Raw genomic sequence first — 16,808 nt, 5'->3', positions numbered from 1 at the left:
GATACTGGGAAAGATTGAAGGCGGGAAAAGAAGGGGATTTCAGAAGATAAGATGGTTGAATGACATCACCGGCTCAATGGACATGAGTTTTAGTAAACTCCAGGAGTTGGTGATGGACAGGGAGGCCTGGCGTGCTGCAGTCCATAGGGTCGGAAGGAGTTGGACATGACTGAGTGACTGAACTGAACTGAAAATACTACTCAGACAATATTTGAGCGAGACATTCCTTGTAGTTATTGCTGCTTTACCTAACACACTTAATGAGTCACCCTTTGGTGCCTTTCTAATCTGTTAGAAGAGGGAAGAGTAGTGCCTGAAGTACTGAATAATCAGGCACTAGACTGTGAAGAGGTCGGGAGTGGTTAAGTATGAAAAGAGAAAGGTTCCAGAAGACCTTAAGAATATTCAGAATGTATTCAGAATGCCAAAAGACACATCCAGTCCTGTGTTATATTTCTGACAAAGACAGCAAAAGACAAGGGTTTACCTGCATAATTTTCATCTGTAATGGAATAACTGGAAATATACTGATGTTTATTAAAAGAAGGCAATGAGTTTTGGGAAATGCCTGAAAATGAACTTCCCAGCAAGTTCAGCTGTGGGTAAAGAGTTTTTTTAAGTGTTCAAAATCCAAAGTGCTGACTCTCACCAGGGCTGTGTAAATTATGGTGCAATACTGATCACAGCACAACCAAATTTCAGCCTTACCAGAAATGAAGGAAAACAAACACATTTACCATGAGTTTACTTTAATTTAGAAAGAGAATCCAAGATATTACCAAATATTAGGAAAAAAGGCAACTTAGAACATCCACTAGAAGACAATTTTGAATTCTCACTTCTATTAAGCCCTTACTCTGTGCCAAGCAAGTTCCATAAGTAATTTTAATTGAAAAATGTTAAGACTTGCCAAAAATTTACAAAAAACAAATGGCTGATCCAAGATTCATCTCCTAAAGAGCCACTAAATGGACAATATTGATACAACCCACTCATGTTATTCAAATGGTTATACTTGTGTGTGAATTTAGTCAGTTCTGTACTGTTTTATCATGTATGTAAGTTGGTGTATCCACTGCCACAGTCAAAATCCAGAACAATTCCATCATCACAAGGAATTTTTATAGCCACACCCACCTCTTTCTTGGCTATCTCCTTATTCCTCACCCCTGGCAACCACTAATCTGGTTTCCATTTCTAAAACTTTGTCATTTTAAAACTGTTACGTAGATAGAATGTACAGTAAAATCTTTGGGCATTAGATTTCTTTCATTCACCATAATTCCTTTGACATCCATTCAAGTCTTTGTACGTGTCAACAGTCTTTTCCTTTTAATTGCTGAGTGGTATTCCATGGTACAGATGTATCACACAGTGTTCACCTAATGAGGGTTTCCACATTCTTGCCAGAATTTGATGTTGTTACCATTTTTTATTTTAGCCATTCTAATAAGTGTGCAGTAATACCTTGTGGTCTTAATTTGCATTTCCTTAATAGGTAATGATGTTGAACAGCTTTTCTTGTGCTAATTTGCCATTTATATGTGCTCTTCAATTTCTTCATGATTTTTGCCCATTTCCTAATTATATTGTTTTTCACTGTAAAGTTTTGAGAATCCTTTATTCTAGATATTGTTGTCGTTGTTATTGTTCAGTCACTCAGTCACGTCCAAACCTTTGTGACCTCATGGACTGCAGCACGCCAGGCTTCCTTGTCCTTCACCATCTCCCGGAGCTTGCTCAAACTCATGTCCATTGAGTCAGTGATGCCATCCAACCATCTCATCCCTGTCACCGTTCCCTTTCCACCTGCCCTCAATCTTTACCAGCATCAGGGTTTTTCCAGTGTGTCAGCTTTTTGCATCAGGTGGACAAAGTATTGAAGCTTCAGCTACAGCATCAGTCCTTCCAATGAATATTCAGGGTTGATTTCCTTTAGGATTGACTGGTTTGATCTCCTTGCAGTCCAAGGGACTCTCAAGAGTCTTCTCTAGTTCAAAGGCATCAATCCTTTGGCACTCAGCCTTTTTAATCATCCAGGTCTCGCATCCATACATGACTCCTGGAAAAACCATAGTTCTGATTATATGGACATTTGTAGGCAAAGTAATGCTCTACTTTTTAATATGCAGTCTAGGTTGGTCACTGCTTTTCTTCCAAGGAGCAAGCATCTTTTCATTTCATGGATTCAGTCACAAGAAAATAAAATCTGTCATTGTTTCCATTGTTTCCCCATCTGTTTGCCATGAAGTGATGGAACTGGATGCCACGATCTTTGCTTTACAAATGTTGAGTTTTAAGCCAGCTCTTCCACTTTCATCAATACTTCCCTAGTGGCTCAGATGGTAAAGCATCTGCCTTCAATGTTGGAGACCCAGGTTCGATCCCTAGGTGGGGAAGATCCTCTGGAGAAGGAAATGGCAACCCACTCCAGTACTCTTGCCAGGAAAATCCCATGTACAGAGGAGCCTGTACGGAGGACCCTAGTCCATGGGGTCACAAAGAGTCAGACCCTGAGTGACTAATTTTCACTTTCATCAAGAGGCTTATCACCTCTTCACTTTCTGCCATAAGAATGGTGTCATCTGCATATCTGAAGTTATTGATATTTCTCCCCAGTCTTGATTCCAGCTTGAGCTTCATCCAGCCCAGCATTTCACATGATGTAGTCTGCATAGAAGTTAAATAAGCAGGGTGACAATATACATTCTTGACATACTCTTTTCCCAATTTTGAACCAGTCTGTTGTTTCATGTCTGGCTCTAACTATTGCTTCCTGACCTGCACACAGGTTTCACAGGTAAGGTGGTCTGGTATTCCCATCTCTTGAAGAACTTTCCACAGTTTGTTGTGATCCTCATAGTCAAAGGCTATAGAGTAGTCAATGAAGCTGAAGCAGATATTTTTCTGGAATTCTCTAGTTTTTGCTATGATCCAACCGATGTTGGCAATTTGATCTCTAGTTCCTCTGCCTTTTCTAAATCCAGCTTGTATATCCGAAAGTTCTCAGTTTCCATACTGCTGAAACCTAGCTTGAAGGATTTTAATCATTACTTTGCTAACATGAGAAATGAGTGTAATTGTACAGTAGTTTGGACACTCTTTTTCATTGCCTGTTTTGGGGATTGGAATGAAAACTGACCTTTTCCAGTTCTGCAGCCACTGCTTAGTTTTCCAATTTTGCTGGCATATTAGTTCTAGTCATATATATGATTTAAAAGATTGTAGCTTGTCTTTCATCCCTTCACATGGTATTTTGCAGAGAAAAGTTTTTCATTTTAATGAGGCCCAGCTTATCAACTTTACTTTTATGAATTTACTTTTATGTCTTTTGGTGTCAAGCCTAAAATATTTCCCTAGACTTATATCCCAAGAAGTTCTCCTATGTTTTTTTCTAGAAGTGTTATAGTTTTACACATTGCATTTAAGTCTTAGATTCCATTTGTATCTCCTCTACATTTTCATAATTTTTTTTTAATTTTATGTTTCACTTTTAAGTCAGGATTCATTTTGAGTTAATTTTTATGTAAAGTGGGAGGTTTAGATCAAAGTCCATTTTTTGCCAATAGATGTCCAGTTGCTCTAGCACTGTTTGTCCAAAAGGCTACCTTTTCTCCATTGGCTTGCTATTGCTTTCATCAAAAATCAGTTAAGCATATTTGTATGTAGATTTGTTTTTAACTATCTAGCATGAGCTGTTAATTCAACAAATGTTTACTGAACCCCCAAAATGAGCCAAAATCTCTTCTAGGTGCTGTGGGTGCAACACTACTCAAGGCACACAAAAATTTCCATACTCCTAGAGCTTATGGTCTAGTAAGAAAAATCAATATCAGCAAAAGAAAAATTAATGCATATCATGAAGTCAGAAAGATAAGTACTGTGAAATAAAATAATGCAGGGTAAATTGGAAGATAGTAATGTCTCAGGAGGAATGAGCAGCATATATTAAACAATTTGTCCAAGGAAGTTCTTTCTGAATAATTGACACTTGAGTGAAGACTTGAATTAAATATGGAGAGTAAACTGTGCAAATACCCAGCGGAAATATTTCTTGAAAGAGAGAACATGTCCTGCAAACTTGACTGGATGTGTGTAAGAGTATGGAGAGTTCTATTTTCAGTATAGCTGTGTAAGCTTCTATGTTTCTACTCCCTCACAGATAACTAGTATGAACTCTGAGCAAGACATGGAGGCGAGGAGTACCTACCTAAAGGGACTAGAGAGTGAACCTCAGTGGATACATTCTAGAGAGCAATAGCTACTAGAAGAAGGAAGATTGCATTTGGCCTGGTGAGGGATATATATAGAAAATCAGCAGACTTTCTGGTAATAAGAGCCACTGGAAAATGAAGGGCTAAAAATTAAGGAGCCAAAAGAGGGGGAGACCTTCCTGTCTGTAAACCCTGCCTGTCTCTGGCTGATCTCTAATCACTTATTAGTGAAAACACCCCAGCTAAGGGTAAAAGAACTAAACTAAGGTTTGAGCTGCTATCCAGGACAGAATTTTCAGTTTGAGTCCAACTAATTACACGCTTAAACCAACAAACCTTAACCCATCTTTTGGAGGGAAATAACAGAATCCATTCACAATGACCAGTATACAGTCCAAAATTATTTGACATGAAGAAACTAGAAAACCTGAACCATTCTTAAGGGGAAAAAGTAAAAAAACTATCCTCAAGATTATCCAAATGTTGAAATAAGTAAATAAAGATCTAAAGATAACTACAAAAACTATGCTCAATGATGTAAAGGAATATAAGCTTATTAATGAAAGGAAACAAATTTCAGTAGAAAAACAAAAACTATATAAAACCACCTAAAGAAATTCTAAAACTGAAAAATACAGTCTTTAAAACATTACTGGAGGAACTTAATGACAGATGAAAGAATCAATGAACTTAAGGATGAAGCAAAGTTATACAGCTCAAAATAACCTGAAGTTAAAACTCCCCTCCAGGTCCTCCCCACCATTCTATGCAAAACAAAAAACTCTCTGACCTGAAGAAAAAAATGGACATTAAAGTTGATTAGGCCCAGCTCCCAGCCAGTCCAGCCTCTGGGCAATCTCCACAATTCCTTGCCCCAGCTGTTTAAGAGATAACCACTCCTAACAACCTTGGAGAAGAACAGGCCCCCTTAAGACATTAGGTTTCCACATATATGCCTATATATACTTACTCTTTTCTTGGGTTAGTGCAGCCGCTCACTAATCTGACTGCTGCCCCTTCTCACCTGATTAAAGGTGATCTGTTCCTGTAAAGTGCCAGTCTCATTCTTTTTCTGAATCTCGCCTTCTCTAACTCCCTTAACCTACAAAGGATACATTAATAGAAATTACCCAACCTTAAGATAAGAGAGAAGGCAATGGCACCCCACTCTAGTACTTGAACTGTTCATCTTTTTCACATATGGTAATATACATGTTTCAAAGTTATTCTTTCAAATCATCCCACTTTTGCCTTCTCCCACAGAGGCCAAAAGTCTGTTCTTTATATCTGTGTATCTTTTGCTGTCTTGCATATAGTATCATTGTCACCATCTTTCTAAATTCCATATATATGCATTAATATAGTGTATTGGTGTTTCTCTTTCTGACTTATTTCACTCTATACAAGAGGCTCCAGTTTCATCCTCCTCATTAGAACTGACTCAAATGTGTTCTTTTTAATAGCTGAGTAATATTTCATTGTGTATATGTACCACAGCTTTCTTATCCGTTCGTCTGCCAATGGACATCTAGGTTGCTTTCATGTCCTAGCTATTGTAAACAATGTTGTAATGAACACTGGGGTACACCTGTCTCTTTCAATTCTGGTTTCCTTGGTGTGTGTGCCCAGCAGTGAGATTTCTGGGTCCTATGGCATCACTGACTCAATGGACATGAGTCTGAGTGAACTCCAGGAGTTGGTGATGGACAGGGAGGCCTGGTGTGCTGCGATTCATGGGGTCGCAAAGAGTTGGACACTACTGAGCGACTGAAGTGAACTGATGGCAGTTCTATTTCCAGCTTTTTAAGGAATCTCCACACTGTTCTTCATAGTAGCTGTATTAGTTTGCATTCCCACCAACAGTGTAAGAGGGTTCCCTTTTCTCCACACCCTCTCCAACATTTATTGTTTGTAGACTTTTTGATAGAAGCCATTCTGACCAGATGGAGAAGGCAATGGCACCCCACTCCAGCACTCTTGCCTGGAAAATCCCATGGATGGAAGAGCCTAATAGGCTGCAGTCCATGGGGTCTCGAAGAGTCGGACACGACTGAACGACTTCACTTTCACTTTTCACTTTCATGCATTGGAGAAGGAAATGGCAACCCACTCCAGTGTTCTTGCCTGGAGAATCCCAGGGACAGGGGAGCCTAGTGGGCTGCCGTCTATGGGGTCACACAGAGTCAGACATGATTGAAGTGACTTAGCAGCAGCAGCAGCATGATACCTCACATTGGTTTTGATCTGCATTTCTCTGATAATAAGTGATGTTGAACATCTTTTCATGTGTTTATTAGCCATCTGTATGTCTTCTTTGGAGAAATGTCTGTTTAGTTCTTTGGCCCATTTTTTGATTGGGTCATTTATTTTTCTGGTATTGAGCTGCATGAGCTTCTTGTATATTTTTGAGATTAATTCTTTGTCAATTGCTTTGTTGGCTATTATTTTCTCCCATTCTGAAGGCTGTCTTTTCACCTTGCTTATAGTTTTCTTCACTGTGCAAAAGCTTTTAAGTTTAATTAGGTCCCATTTGTTTCCATTACTTTTATTTTTATTTTTCCATTGCTATTATTTCCATTACTCCGGGAGGTAGGTCATAGAGGATCTTGCTGTGATTTATGTCAGAGAGTGTTCCACCTATGTTTTCCTCTAGGAGTTTTATAGTTTCTGATCTTCATTTAGATCTATCCTCCATTTTGAGTTTATTTTTTTGTATGGTGTTAGAAACTGTTCTAGTTTCATTCTTCTACAGGTGGTTAACCAATTTTCCCAGCAGCACTTGTTATAGAGATTGTCTTTTCTCCACTGTATATTTTTGTCTCCTTTTTCAAAGATAAGATATCCATAGGTGTGTGGATTTATCTCTGGGCTTTTTATGTTGTTCCATTGATCTATATTTCTGTCTTTGTGCCAGGACCATTCTGTCTTGATGACCATAGCTTTGTAGTATAATCTGAAGTCAGGCACATTGATTCGTCTAGTTCCATTGCTCTTTCTCAAGATTTCTTTGGCTATTCAAGGTTTTCTGTGTTTCCAAACAGATCATGAAATAATTTGTTCATGGTTATGTGAAAAATACTGTTGGTAGCTTGATAGGGATTGCATTGAATCTATAGATTGCTTTGGGTAGTATACTCATTTTCACTATATTGATTCTTCTTATCCATGAATATGGTATATTTCTCCATCTATTTGTGTCATCTTTGATTTCTTTCATCAGTGTTTTATAGTTTTATATATATAGGTCTTTTGTTTCTTTAGGTAAATTTATTCCTAAGTTTTCTATTCTTTTCATCACAATGGTGAATGGGATTATTTCCCTAATTTCTCTTTCTGTTTTGTCATTGTTAGTATATAGGAATGCAAGGGATTTCTGTGTATTACTTTTATATCCTACAACTTTACTATATTCATTGATTAGCTCTAGTAATTTTCTGGTGGTATCTTTAGGGTTTTCTATGTACAGTATCATACCATCTGCAAACAGTGAGAGCTTTACTTCTTTTCTGATCTGAATTCCTTTTATTTCTTTTTTTCTCTGATTGCTGTAGCTAGGACTTCCACAACTATGTTGAATAATAGTGGTGAAAGTGGACACCCTTGTCTTGTTCATGATCTTAGGGGGAATGTTTCAGTTTTTCGCCATTGAGAATAATGTTTGTTGTAGGCTTATCATATATGGCCTTTACTATGTTGAGGTAGGTTCCTTCTATGCCCATTTTTTGAAGAGCTTTAATCATAAATGCATGTTGAATTTTATCAAAGGCTTTTTCTGCATCTATTGAGATTATCATGTGGTTTTTATCTTTCAATTTGTCAATATAGTGTATCACATTGATCAATTTGCATATATTGAAGAATCCTTGCATCCCTGGAACAAACCCAACTTGATCATGATATATAAACTTTTTGATGTTGTTGTTGAATTCTGTTTTGCAAAATTTTGTTGAGGATTTTTGCATCTATGTTCCTCAGTGATATTGGCTTGCAGTTTTCTTTTTGTGTATTGTCTTTGTCCGGTTTTGGTATCAGGGTGATGGTGGTCTTGTAGAATGAGTTTGGAAGTGTTCCTTCCTCTGCAATTTTTTGGAAGAGTTTTAGAAGGATAGGCAATAGCTCTTTGCTAAATGTTTGATAGAATTCTCTTGTGAAGCCATCTGGTCCTGGGGTTTTGTTTTGAGGGAGATTTTTGATCACAGCTTCAATTTCAGTACTTATAATTGGGTTGTTCATAATTTCTATTTCTTCCTGGTTCAGTCTTGGAAGATTGAACTTTTCTAAGAATCTTTATATAGGGTGAGATTTGTGCTTAGTTTTTTGTTTGTTTTGTTTGTTTGTTTGTTTTTTCTCTGATGGGCAAAGCTGAGTGAGATGGTAATCCAGTCTGCTGATGACGGGGTTTGTATTTTTGTTTTGTTTTTTGTTTAGATAAGGCATCATGCACAGGGTGCTACTGGTGGTTAGGTGTGTTACATAGAGAAGAGAAGAGGGAGGAGGAAGATAAAGGTGACCTGGGGGAGAAAAGGGAAAGTCAAAAGGGGAGAGAGCAATCAAGCCAGGAATCACATCCCTAAGTGAAAATGGATACTGAAGATTAGATTCATAAAGGTACAAAATTGATAACAAATATCAAAAAACAAAGATTAAAAATCTAGAATAGAGGTTAGACTCTCAAAAATATAATATAAAAAATAAATTTAAAAATGCAATATAAAAAATACAAAACAAAATCAGTCACAAAAATTTTTTTTTAATATATGAAAGTTGCTTTAAAAATAGGGTCTTTTTTTTGCAAGGTAATAGTAGGTTATAAAAACTAAAAGAAGTAATAAGGAACTTAAATTTGAAAAACAAAATTAAAAAGTAATAATAGTGAAAATATATCTAGGAATTTCTCTGGAGCTGTTGTGGGCAGTGTGGGGTCAGTTCAGTTTCAGATAGTTCCTTGTTCCACCTTGTACTTGTCCTCAAGGTCTATCAGCCCCTTCCAATGCTTAGTCAATATTAACTACAGGGTTTTAATATATTGTGCCTGTCACTTCCAGAGAGGTTCCTTCTTCTTTGTTTATTTTGGCTTCCTCCTTTTGCAAGTTTCTTCAGCATATAATTTCTGCCCTGACACAAGGGGGGCGAAGGTGGTCACTTATTTAGGCTCACTTGTTCAGTTGTGTTGTGGGGAGGGAGGAACACTGCAAACAAATATCACTGGCATGTGTGGGGAGTGCTCACAGTGTATGGACACACTGGGTTTGCCACAGCTCACAACAGCATGTGCTTTACAGGTCTAGACTGCTCAGGCTCCAGGGTGCTCTGCAAGGGCACTGTCCCAAGTGGGCCCTGCGTTTCATGTACTTCCCAGGTCTAAGCCACTTAGGTTCTCAGGTACTCTGCCAGGGCACAGACTCAGCTGGGCATGTGTTTTGTGCCCTTCCCAGGTCCGAGCTGCTCAGGCAACCAGGTGCTTGGCGAGCTCACTGTCCAGGTAGGCTGAGCATCTTAAACACTTCCCCAGTCCCCACCAGGATTGCAGGTGCACCGCAAGAGCACCTTCTCAAGTTGTGCTGTGTGTCTCCTCTGGGGTGCTGATCTGAGGCTGCAACCCTCCTGCCAGATGCCAATCATCCAGGATCCCAGAAAGACGTGGTTAGCAACTGGGAGCCTGCTCACAGTTTGGAGAAAATGCTGTCTCTGGGACCAAGATTACAGCAGCCCCTTGCCTTCCGACTCTGGCTGTCACACACCTGCCTCTCTGCCTTGGGGGAGTTGGGGGAGGAGGGGTCTGTATGCAGCTGGTTAGCTCTCCTTTGGTGTTCACTCAATTCCTTGTTCTGTGACTGGGCCAGGCTGCACATTAGAGCCTTTTGCACTTTCGCAGGAAAGTTCTCTTTCTTTCTTTTTTTTCTCCCTCTCTGGTGATCCCACAGTTTGGGTTGCTATCTCACATTAGCTCCCTCAGATTGTCCTCAGGGTATTTAGCCCCGGTCCTTACCCTAAGCAACAATTATGCAGCCCACGCCCTCCAGCTTCTGCTCACTGGTGGTGGACGTGAGCATCTGGGCTACTTCTCCATTAGCAGTTGCAGTTAGGCACTATTCTCTGTTTGCTTGTTTGTTTTTTTTTTCCTCCCGGTTATGTTGCCCTCTGAGATTCCAAAACTCCCTATAAACCTGCCTGTGAGAGGGTTTCCTACTGTGTGAAAATTTCTCCTTCACGACTCCCTCCCCAGGATGGGTCTCCGTCCCTAACTCTTTTGTCTCTCCTTTTGTCTTTTATATTTTGCCTTACCTCCTTTCAAAGAGAATGGGCTGCCTTTCTGGGTGCCTGGTGTCCTTTGCCAGCATTCTGAAGTTGTTTTGTGGAAGTTGACCAGCGTTCAAATGATCTTTTGATGAATTTGTGGGGGAGAAAGTTGTCTCCCCATCCTATTCCTCTGCCATCTTGAGGCCACCTCTCTAAAAGCTATGTTTTTCCAGTTATCATGTACAGATATGAGAGCTGGACCATAAAAAAGGCTGAGCATTGAAGAATTGATGCTTTCAAACTGTGATGCTGGAGAAGACCCTTGAGAGTCCCTTGGACAGCAAGGAGATCCAACCAGTCAATCCTAAAGGAAATCAACCCTGAATACTCATTGGAAGGACTGATGATGAAGCTGAAGCTCCAATACTTTTGCCTCCTGATGATAAGAGCTGACTCACCGGAAAAAAAAAAAAAAAAAAAACCCTGATGCTGGAAAAGATTGAGGGCAGAAGAAGGGGGTGACAGAGGAAGAGATGGTTAGATGACATCACTGACTCAATGGACACGTTGTTGTTTAGTTGCTCTGTCATGTCTGACACTTTGAAACCCCATGGATTGCAACCAACCAGGGTTCCCTGTCTTTCACTATCTCCTGGAGTTTGACTCAAACTCATGTCCATTGAGTTTATGATGCCATCTCATCCTCTGTCACCCCTTTCCCTCCTGCCTTCAACCTTTCCCAGCATCAGGGTCTTTTCCAGTGGATCAGTTCTTCACATCAGGTGGCCAAAGTATTGGAGTTTCATCTTCAACATCAGTCCTTCCAATTAACACTCAGGACTGATCTCCTTTAGGATGGACTGGTTGGACCTCCTTGCAGCCCAAGGGACTCTCAAGAGTCTTCTCTAAAACCACAGTTCAAAAGCATCAATTCTTTGGAACTCAGCCTTCTTTATGGTCCAACTCTAACATGCATACATGATTACTGGGAAAACCACAGCTTTGACCAAAAGTACCTTTGTTGGCAAAGTAATGTCTCTGCTTTTTAATATTATGTCTAGGTTTGTCATAGCTTTCCTTTCATGGCTGCAGTCACCATCTGCAGTGATTCTTGAGCCCAAGAAAAAAAAATCTGTTACTGTTTTCACTTTGCCACCATCTATTTACTATGAAATTATGGGAACAGATGCCATGATTTTAGTTTTAAATCAGCTTTTTCATGCTCCTCTTTCACTTTCATCAAGAGGTTCTTTAGCTCCTCTTCACTCTCTGCCATCAGGATGGTGTCATCTGTATATCTGAGTTTATTGATATTTCTCCCTGCAATCTTGATTCCAGCTTGTGCTTCATCCAGTCCGGCATTTCACATGATGTAGTCTGCATATAAGTTAAATAAGCAGAGTGACAATATACAGACTTGACATACTCCTTTCCCAATTTTGAACCAGTCCATTGTTCCTGTTTGGCTGTAACTGTCGCTTCCTAACCTGCTTACAGGCTTCCCAAGAGGCAGGTAATGTGGTCCCATCTCTTTAGGAATTTTCCACAGTTTGTTGTGATCCACACTGTCAAAGGTTTTAGAGTAGTCAATGAAGCAGAAGTAGATGTTTTTCTGGCATTCCTTTGCTTTCTCTGTGATCCAAGGAATGTTGACAATTTCATTTCTGGTTCCTATGCCTTTTCTAAACACAGATTGTACGTCTTGAAAATCTCAGTTCATGTACTACTAAAGCCTAGCTTGAAGAATTTTGAGCATAACCTTACCAGCATGGTAAATGAGCACAACTATATGATAGTCTGAACATTCTTTGGCATTTCCCTTCTTTGGGATTGGAATGAAATCTGATGTTTTCTGGTCCTGTGGCCACAGCTGTTTTCCAAACTTGCTTACATATTGAATGTAGCACTTTAACAGCATCATCTTATAGGATTTGAAATAGCTCAGCTGGAATTCCATCATCTCAACCAACTTTGTTCATAGTAATGCTCCTAAGGCCTACTTCACTTCCCACTCCAGGATGTCTGGCTCTAGGTTAGTGACTAAACTATTGTGGTTATCCCGGTCATTAAGACCTTTTCTGTATAATTCTTCTGTGTATTCTTGCCACCTCTTCTTAATCTCCTCTGCTTCTATTAGGTTCTTATGTTAAACCAATCATCTGTTTTTGGCATTTGGGTTGTTTCCATGTCTTGGCTATTGTGAATAGAACTGTTATGAACATTGGGGTGCGTGTTTTTGAATTAGTGTTTTCATCCTAAAGATCTACTAAAAGATCTTATCTCCAAATAGTGTTACATTCTGAAGTGCTAGAGTACCTCAAATTTCAACATATGAGTTTGGGGTGGACACAATTCACCTCAATTCAGTAGCTCTTTTTTGAGATATAATTGACATAACACAAAATTTATCATTTTAATGTCTATAATTCATAAAGTGTGCAGCCATCATCACTATCTAATTTCAGAATGCTTACATCACTCCAAAAAGAAACTTCTTATCCTTTAGCACTCACTCTTCATTCTTTCGCTCCCCTCCTGCTGCTGCTAAGTTTCGTCAGTCATGTCCGACTCTGTGTGACCCCATAGACGGCAGCCCAACAGGCTCCTCTGTCCCTGGGATTCTCCAGGAAAGAACACTGGAGTGGGTTGCCATTTCCTTCTCCAATGCATAAAAGTGAAAGTGAAAGTGAAAGTAAAGTTGCTCAGTCGGGTCCGACTCTTAGCAGCCCCATGGACTATAGCCTACCAGGCTCCTCCATCCATGGGATTCTCCAGGCAAGAGTACTGGAGTGAGTTGCCATTGCCTTCTCTGCTTGCTCCCCTAAGCTCTGCCAAATACTAGTCTCCTTTTGTCTCTATAGAGTTGACATTTCATATAAATTAAAGCATACAGGATGGACAGTCCTTTATGTCTGGTTTTTTTTTTTTTTCCTTAGCATAATGTTCCCAAGGTTCATCCACATTGTAGAATGTGTCAATACTTCATTCTTCTTTGTTGCTAAGTAGTACACCATTTGGGCTTCTCAAGTGATGTGAATGGTAAAGAACCCACCTGCCAATGCAGGAGACATAAAAGACACTGGTTCAATGTTTGGGTTGGGAAGATCCGCTGGAGGAAGGCATGGTAACCCACTTCAGTATTCTTGCCTGGAGAATCCCATGGACAGGAAAGTCTGGCAGTCTACAGTCCATAGGGTCGCAAAAAGTTAGACATGACTGAAGCAACTTAGCACACACATACATAGTATATACCACATGTATGAATAGACCACATTTTGTTTATCCAATCATCCATTGAGTTGTTTTCACTTTGGGGTTATTATGAATAATGCTGCTGTGCACATTCTTGTGCATGTGTTTGTAGGAAGATACGCTTTCTGTTCTCTTAGGTATATGACTGACAATGAGCTGCTGGATCACATAGGCACTCCAATTTTTGAGAACCTGTCAACTTTTTTTCAAACAGCTACAGTATTTCACATTCCTACCAGCAATTTATTAGTGTTCTAATTTCTCCACATCCTCCCAACACTTTTTATTTTCTACTAAAAATAATTATAGTTACTTCGGTAGGTGGGGAGTGGTATGCCATTGCAGTTCTGGTTTGTGTTTCTCTAAAACTAATAATGCTGAGTATCTTTCATGTACCTACTGGCAATTTGTACATCTTCTTTGTCAAACATTTTTTTAATTTTCCTTTCACACTTAATATAAGCAGAAATGCTTGTTTTAATATTAGAAAATTTACAACTCTTTTCATAATGTGCTTTGTGTTGTTATATACAAGGTTATTTGCCTACTTTAAGATCATGAAAGAATTCTTTTACATGTGTCACTTATTTTTTTTACCTTTCACATGTAGATCTACAATCACTTCAGACTTCTTTTCAGTAAATGTAAGGTAAGGAGTCAAGTTACAATTTTTCCATGTAGCTCTACAATTAATGTATGAAATATGCATTGAAAAGACATCATTTCTTCCACAACACTGAAGAGTCAAATTTTTCACAATTAAGGTAAATATTTTACTATGAATATCAATTTGTATATATGTATATATAAAATACATATAAGTATAATCAACTCAATTGCATTGGTACCAATACCCACTGTTTTAATTAATACACCTTTATAGTTCATCTCTCTTAAAATCTAGTAATATTAGTTCTCCAACTTTGTTCTGTTTCAAAATTATCTTGGCTATTCTTGGATGTTTTCATGCCCCTGAGTGTCTTCTGATAAACCCAGAAAATGAACAGACCACTTGGTTTTGGCCTTTGGTACCACAGAAGAAATTCCATTCAACAGAGGCTTTTAAAAATTGATCTTTTGTATTAAGTCTTAGCTCATGAAATTTGAACATCCTTTTATGAAATGATTTTTGGATACCTACTGTGAACACAATCCACAAATGAAATAGCAAGGGCAGTATATGACAGAGGTTAGTTTCACCTTCAGTGGGTAGTGGTCAGAGATACTCAATAGAATCACAGGGCTATAAATGATGCAGTATAAAAATAATGGTTTGTTGACAGAAGTTGACAGGTGGAAGGACAGTGAAGTTGAACATAAACTTAGAAGTACCCATTTCTTCATTTTAAATAAGTGTTATAAACTCAATAGAAAAAAAACTAAGATTTATAAATCAATAGAGATTATGGAAATCCTATTATCAATAGGATTATGGAAATCTTCTCAGAAGACATTGGGCATCTGCAAAGACTGATAAATACATGTCCCATTTAAAAAGAAAACAACCATGCCTGTGTGCTCAGTCGCCTCAGTCATGTCTGACGCTTTGTGACCCTATGATCTGCAGCCTGCCAGGCTCCTCTGTCCATGGGATTCTCCAAGCAAGAACACTAGAGTGGGTTGCCATGCCCTCCTCCAGGGGATCATCCCAATCCAGGGATTAAACTCAGGTTTCCTGCATTGCAGGTGGATTCTTTACCACTGAGCCACCAGGGAAGCCCAAAACAAACATACAAATAGTTAAACCTTGCTGCTACCATGCTCCAAAGAAGTTCACCAGTAGAGAAGCCTTGCTTATACATGCAGAGATATCAAACAATATTTTAGGGTTCCACTCCTTTATATGAATAGAAGAAAAAAAAAAGAATGTCCCCCAAACTCCACTCTATAATTAGTATTTCCAGAGACAGGCTTCCCTAGTAGCTCAGCTGGTAAAGAATCTGCCTGTAATGCAGGAGACCTGAGTTCGATCCCTGGGTTGGGAAGGTTCCCTGGGGAAGGGAAAGGCTATCCACTCAGTATTCTAGCCTGGAGAATTCCCTGGACTGTATAGTCCATGGGATCACAAAGAGTTGAACACCACTGAGAGACTTTTACTTTCAGAGACAGAAAAAAATCATACTGAATCTGAAGAAAGAACATAATGATACATTTTTAAAAATGCAGAAAACAAGAGCAAGTTATTAGAAATTAAAATATGATAGATTTTAAACTTCAATAAAAATCTTAAAATACAAAGTCTGGAAAATATTCCCAAAAGTAGAACATAACAAACAAAATATGGGAAGTAAAACAGAAAAAAATAGTTAAAACAATATTTTATTAAAGGGAGTTCTAGGGGAGGGATCAGGGAGATAAGAGAAAATTAAAACCAAAAATAACAGAAAAATATTCTAAAAGTTTTCCCTGACCTAAAGCACATGTGTTTACAGATCATAAATTTCTGACAAGTACCCAAGTTAATGCATGAAAAACATCTTACAGCAAGGCCACAGGGATAAAAAAGAAAATATTAATATTTTTCAGTGTGTGTTAGTCACTCAATCGTGTCCAACTCTTTGCAACCTCATGGACTTAGCCCTCCAGGCTCCTCTGTCCTTGGAATTCTCCAGGCAAGAATACTGGAGTGGGTTGCCATTTCCTTCTCTAGGGGATCTCTCTGACCCAGGGATCAAACCTGGGTCTCCTGAATTGCAGGCGAATACTTTACTATCTGAGCTACTAGGGAAGCCTCAATATTTCCCAGAGAGAGAGAAAAGTCAACACTGTATCAAGGACTGGAATATCATGGATTGTTCCATAGCAAAACTGGAAGGGGCATGGCAATGGAGAAATGCCTTCAAAATTCTGAGAGAACCCAAACTTCTACATGCAGTCTATAAGTATGAGGGTAGTGGGGAAAAAGATATTTTAAAACATGTAACAACTCAGAAATTTACTTCCCAGATACTCTTTCTTATGCAGCTTTTGAAGGATCTGTTCCAGCAAAAATGAGGAAATAAATCAAAACAAAGACTTGGAATCAAAGTAATAAAGAGAACAACAAAGGGAGGACCTAGGATTTAAGCATAAACTGTTTATTTCAGAATCACTGAAAAGAGA

Source organism: Bos taurus, chromosome 16 (assembly GCF_002263795.3).
Source record: "Bos taurus isolate L1 Dominette 01449 registration number 42190680 breed Hereford chromosome 16, ARS-UCD2.0, whole genome shotgun sequence".
Classification (NCBI taxonomy): domain Eukaryota; kingdom Metazoa; phylum Chordata; class Mammalia; order Artiodactyla; family Bovidae; genus Bos; species Bos taurus.
The sequence above is the reverse complement of the archived record's forward strand: the minus strand, read 5'-3'. Positions refer to the sequence as shown.